This window comes from Xiphophorus hellerii, chromosome 18 (genome assembly GCF_003331165.1).
Source record: "Xiphophorus hellerii strain 12219 chromosome 18, Xiphophorus_hellerii-4.1, whole genome shotgun sequence".
Lineage (NCBI taxonomy): Eukaryota > Metazoa > Chordata > Actinopteri > Cyprinodontiformes > Poeciliidae > Xiphophorus > Xiphophorus hellerii.
In genome coordinates, this window is record NC_045689.1 from 6,217,392 (window position 1) to 6,223,647 (window position 6,256).

A 6,256-nucleotide genomic window follows, 5' to 3' on the forward strand; every position below is an offset into this window, starting at 1 on the left:
TCCTGCCAGGTCTCCAGTCTTGCCCAACATGCTGCCATGAACGGATCCAAGAACTGAATCAGAAAACACCTGGGATGTGATTCACTAGCAGTTCTGTTCCTCGCCAGTAGGTGGCACAGCAGGATAAGACAGAGAGACATAAAACAGAAGAAAAACCTGATCTGTAACTCAATGGCCGTTGTGTTTTATGTAGCTGGTAACACAAATAAATGTTCCTGGATTTTAGCCAGGGTGGAAATTGATAATAAATACAGAAAGAAAATTATTGAAATTTTTAGCTGGTGGGAGAATAAACCAAGTGTGGTGCTCTCAACCTGGTTGAGCTTCTGCACAACTTTAAACTGAAATTTTATGATTTTAATCAAGACTGTTGGAGACACATGAACCTCTAAAACCTCCAGGAGAATCTAAACCAGATTTTAAAAAATAACAGATTCCTGTGACTTTACTTGCACTGCAAAAACACAAAGTTTCACCTCGTACTTTTATCTTGTTTCCACTGTAAATATCTTTAAAATAAAGACAAAACTAACATACAAGTAATATTTCGGCAACATATAGGAGCTTGTTTTGAGCAAACAATTTCTTAATCTTGAACAAAATGCTAGATTTTCCATGAATAAGACATTTTCCTCATAAGCGAAAAAAAATCTTAACCTAACTAAAATCTTTTTTAATCAAAAATGAGGAATTTGAGTTAAAACAAAATACTATATTTCACTGAAAAGTTAGTTTTGTCTTATTTCATGTGTACTAAGATATTTGCATTTGAAACTAAACAAAAATTAATAAGATTTTGTGTTTTTGCAGTGTAGTTTTAATCCAAAAGAGGAACATTTTGCTGAAAAAATTTAATCACTTTTGTTTACACATTTATAAGTATTTAAAAACTAAAAGGTGATACAATGTCCACATGAGCAAATCTGTTTTGAGTGTAAAGTTGGCTGCTGAAATGAGCAGCAAACCAAATATACAATCATCGTCTTTGTTTTTTGATTAGATTTGGACACGTATCTCTGCTTCAGCACACTTGGATCAAATAACGGCGTCATTATCATGGAGCGCTGCAACCTGATGTCATACTCAGGGGTTCGGTGCCAAAAACTGGAGTTTCAGACTCGTTATCTGGAGTTTTTTTATGTTGCTGGAGTCCAACATGTTTCCAGAGTAAAATCTGATCAGGATTTTATCAAAAAAAAAAAAAGAAAAGCTTAAACCTCATCTGTTTTGAATGACAAACTCTAAAAGAACCCATTGTTTTAAAGTTCACATTTTGTTCTCCACTGTTTCTAAAAACAGCCTAAGCAGTTAATGAAAAAACAACACCCAGTTGGTTTTTAGATCATTTTCTGGTGTCCGGAAAATGAGCCATTTCAAAAACCTCCAGAATGTAACATTACGTTCTGGTGTTACCTAGCAACCTCTGCTGAGCCCAATGCCGTTACCTAGCAACCCAAGCTGAGCTCCACCACATTTGGTCAGTTGGTTTTACTGCTGTATAATGGCTGCTCTTTGTTGACTTGCCATTCAGAAACCACTTGCTGCATTCTTGTTGGTTGTGCAGGAGGTTCTACTACTGCTTTTCAAAAATGTACAGTTGTATAATTGTGCATTTTCATGTGCGAGTTTAAACATTCAGCTTGTTTGAATTTAAAGTGACAAGAGATCCTTAAACATTCTGAGAAGAGTTCGAACTAAGCAGACTAAAATGTAATTTTCTTAGAATGATTTTGTGCAATAAAAGTTTACTGAACATGTTTTGTATAGGCCATAAACCTAACCTAACCTGTTCAACAAAGCATAATATGTCACCTTTAATAAACTACATTGTCTAGTATTGGATCTTTTTTTATAATGTCTTGCCCATTCTGAGTTTTTTTTTTTTTTTTGGCAGGAATTGCTCCCTGGCTACGTTACGCATATTTTCCCTCAGCTTAAATATTTTTCATTCCTTTCATCCGTCTTTGTCAGACGAAGTAACTGAAGCAGCCTGCGTTGTTTAAAACAGGGATCCGAGACGGAGGAGGGAGAAAAGCAGAAAGGGGGGCAGTAGAGGTCAGCGCCGGAAGCGTTTCTGTTATTACTAAAAACTGAGCAGCCCTTTAGACCTTTACGAAAGGCATGAATGCCTTTGATCCATATTCAATTACCCTTGCAGCCGGCACCACATCTTAGGCGAACAAGCGGACATAGTTTTCACCAGCAGATTCCTTTTCAGGCCGGAGTATAAAAGAGCTGTAATTGGCATGTGGTAATTAATGGCAGCCGTTAGGCAACAGTTGTGCGGACCCTGTACAGTACGCATGCCACAGATGTCATTCGACCATGGACTTGGCGGCCATCTGCCGGATCGCGCATCTGTCCGATTCCCTCAAACTGAGAGTCGGAGCGGTGGGGAGGACCTCGGATGAAAGGACTGAGAACTGTCAAAACACCAAAGACACAAATCTGTCTGCTGCTTTTGGTTAAATCAGGGCCGTTTCAAGCTTTCTGGGGGCCTCTAGTTGATCACACTACAATGGAGAGATTCATAACCCTCTACAGAGAGTCCGCACACCCTAAAATATGCTTTAAAAGTCTCAGATTTATTTAAAAAAAGGTAAATTGGCCTCAAATAAGTTGATGGCAGGTTTTAAATGTTGTGGTGGCAGGAATATTTAATCTTGTGTATGTAGCCTTTTTTGTGTCAGGAAAACATTTGATTCACTTCTTCATTGCATTCTGTGACTTGAGGCTATTGAGGCTAACGCTAACTGGCTGCTAATATACCCTTTCTAGCTAGCAAAGCTATATTAACAGCTATGTAAGGTAGTGAATACAGAGTGAGGAGAAAACTAGCAACCTAAAAAAGCTACCTAGCTAAAAAATAAAGCAACCCAGCTAGCTAGCATGCTTGCTTTTTTGTGTCTATCATGGCTGAAGTGCAAATTTATCTTCAGTTGGCATTCATCTTCGCCATGGGATAATTTCTGTTTCCAACCCATATGACTGTAGCTGCTAATATAGCCTTGCTAACTATCAAAGTTATATCAACAGCTATATATGTGGTGGATAAATAGTGTGGAAAAAACTAGTGGCCTAGCAAAAGCCAACTAGCTAAAAAAGTGACCCAGCAAGCTAGGAATCTCGATTTCCATCCATCATGGTTTAAGTCCAAATTTATCGCCCCTTGGCTGGATGACATTCATCTTTGCCATTGACCTTACCAAGCTCCGCCCACAACCGACCCACGTGACTGCAAGTCTCACAAACAAAGCCTCTCCCATTGTTTCTATGTAAACATGACTTGATTAGTGCATCATTTCTACCAGATTTTCACAATATATCAGCTACTAAATGGACAGAGGAACTAACAAGTTCATGTCATCATCTGGGAGGAAGTTACTGGTTTCTCAGTCACAAGCTGGTTGCAAACCTGAGGCCAGCAGGTGTCAGTCAGTTATGGTAGATCTGAACTTTGACCTCAATATGAGAAGCTACAGACTGATAGGAGGAACCAAAGAGCTCTGTAAAGGTAAAGGCAAATCTTCTGAAGTTGGGATATAATTAATTTAATTTCACATAATTATCGCGGTAGAAGCCATTTGTTTGTTAAAATTTTATTAAATATATTTGTTCTATTTGATGTTTGTTGTGAATGACGTAAACTCACAAACGAACGAGGTAATTAGTCCAACGTTTAGAAACTACAGCGGGTGTAATGCGCCACAGCAAAGGTAAACAAAGGTAAAATAACCCGAACAGGTGATCAACTCAAAACCACTCCTACCTTTTTACTCTCTCTCTCTCCTTGTAGTTTAAGCACACCTGTTACCGTGGTTACCGTGGCAACCGCCTGCGCCCCGCAAGACGAGCAAAGATTAAGTTAAAAACATAACATTCAGTCCGTTACGATATCAAGTTTCCAGGCTTGATATTTATTTCTCGATTATTAATCAGCGCTTCCCTGAACACAGCAATGGTTGACTGACTAGCTGTACTTGGTGCTAACGTGGCTAACACGAGTAACAGTTTAGTCCAAAGCCTTTTCTGCTAAAATAAAATCTTTAGTGTATGTCAGATACAGACACATTGCATATTGATCTGCTTAGCTAACGTAAGACTGTGTAGCAGACAGGCTTCAAGGTGTAGAAGTTGTATCACTGCTGCCATTATGCTGTAGGCTAGTTAGCTAACGGGAAGCTAAGAGTGTTTGTGAGACGGCCACGCACGTGACCACGTAGAATGGGCATCAGCCAATGAAAAGCGGCCCCTGTGGTAAGGTCCATTCAATCGCTTCTGTTGCCAACCCATAAGATGCTAGCTGCCAGCATAGGTAGACGAACAGTCATATATGCAGTGGAAACAGTGGGAGGAGAAAAACTAGCTAGGAGTTAACTAGCTAAAATAATCAAGCTAGCTAGCTAGGAAGCTCTTCTGTTACCAACATTTATCTTGTGCAAAAAAGTTTGGCACCACAGGGGTTTAAGACTATTTCTTTTGTACATTTATGATGTGATACAGGTCTTAAATTTTATTTATAATATTCTTTAAATGGTTTTTTAAAAGTCTTACATTTGAGTTGGTGAAACTTGTAGAAACCCTGCTTTAGATGATCCACAGAAATGACATAATCTGTCACATTTTACAAGCAAACTGTTAAAATTACACATCTTGAAGTAAATTAAACTTATAAAAATTACAAGATAAGTAAAACAGCAATAAGAACAGATTTTGAATGTTTATAAATAAAAAAACTACAGATAAAGACGGGATATTTAAAGTTTCCTGAGATGAGGCTCAACATGCAGCTTTGGTGCCCCCTGGTGGCTAGTCAAGAAAACACAGAATAAACAATCAGACCTTAGATCTTCTTTATGAAGTATTCTAATGAATAAACATGACTGGGAAGAGATTATTTGATGATAAATGGAGAAAAGGCAAGATTTCACTGCTAAACAATCTATCCAAAGCAACTGGAGCCTCATCTTGCTGCAGTTTCCAGCCTTGGCCAGCAGGGGGACGAGCCCCAGAGGAGAAGCGCACAGCATCAGCTTTCTGCTTATTGTCAAAGTGTGCAAATGAAATTACCACGGGCTTTGTTTAGCTACACTAAAACACTGATAACTGGTTTCCTTGCTGCTCCGGTCCTGCAGGAGAGGCTGTTTCAAAGCCAGCTTAAGTGTGTGTTGTTTGAGAAAATATGGTTCATGGCAGAGGTCAATCCTTCGACTTATCCCGACAATTACTCAAGATCGGGTTTCACTGGTGTTACATGTAGCACACATCTGATTCCTGATCCCTCTGCTGATGACACTGTGAGGCAGTAAAAGTGATACAAACAAACTAAACCCCTTAACAGCTCAGCATGCTGCTTAAAATCTGTTCTTAAAATCCACTGTGAGCTACAAAACTAAAGCTTCAGATTAAAAGTAGAGCAAACCAAACTCCAAAGAGGGTTAAATTAAGAAAAATTAAAGAAATTAGCATTTCATTCGAAACGATTATTTTAATAATTGATAATTCTGACTCTAAATCTGATTAAAAACTTGGTACCTCCTGTTGAATCACTTAAGCTTCTTTTATACATTAAATGCTATGAACATATAATTTTTCATAAGAGTGAATTTATCAAAACTAAAATCAGTGTTTAATGTATTTCTCAACAATCTTTCTTCTCTAAGATATTCCTTGAAACTATACCATTTACAAAAAGGACAGTAGCTTTATGGTTATGAAACTTTGTTATGCTAACGTTTACTCATGTGGTTTTCACTATTACCGTTTGTGTTCATTGTTCTTTAACGTTCTGTTCAATATGTACATTGTATCTGTACATAAGCCTGTATCTGTACAATAAAAAACTAAAAAAGTAAAAGAAAAGGAAAATGTTTTTTTGAAACATTGAACGTTAGCCAATGCCAGCACGCTAGCATTGGCTAACGTTCAACATTAGCTAATAGTGTCATAATAGCTAACTGGAGATAATGTAATTTTTTTTGCTGAGGTTAGTTAGTTAGTTAGTTAGTTAGTTAGTTAGTTAGTTAGTTAGCCAAAACTAAAGTTTTGTGCTATAATTAGCTTGTGTGCCAGAATTAGCTAACATACCAGATGTAACCATGACAAACATAAATCGGTAAAAGCATCTTTAGAAGAACATGGTAGAAATATGGCTTTTTTGTGACAGGATTTTTAGTTTTAAATAAAAAATGACTATTTTTTTAAGCTAACTTCTCATTTCTTATTTTTTTCTTCCAGGCAGTCAGAGTTTATGGTT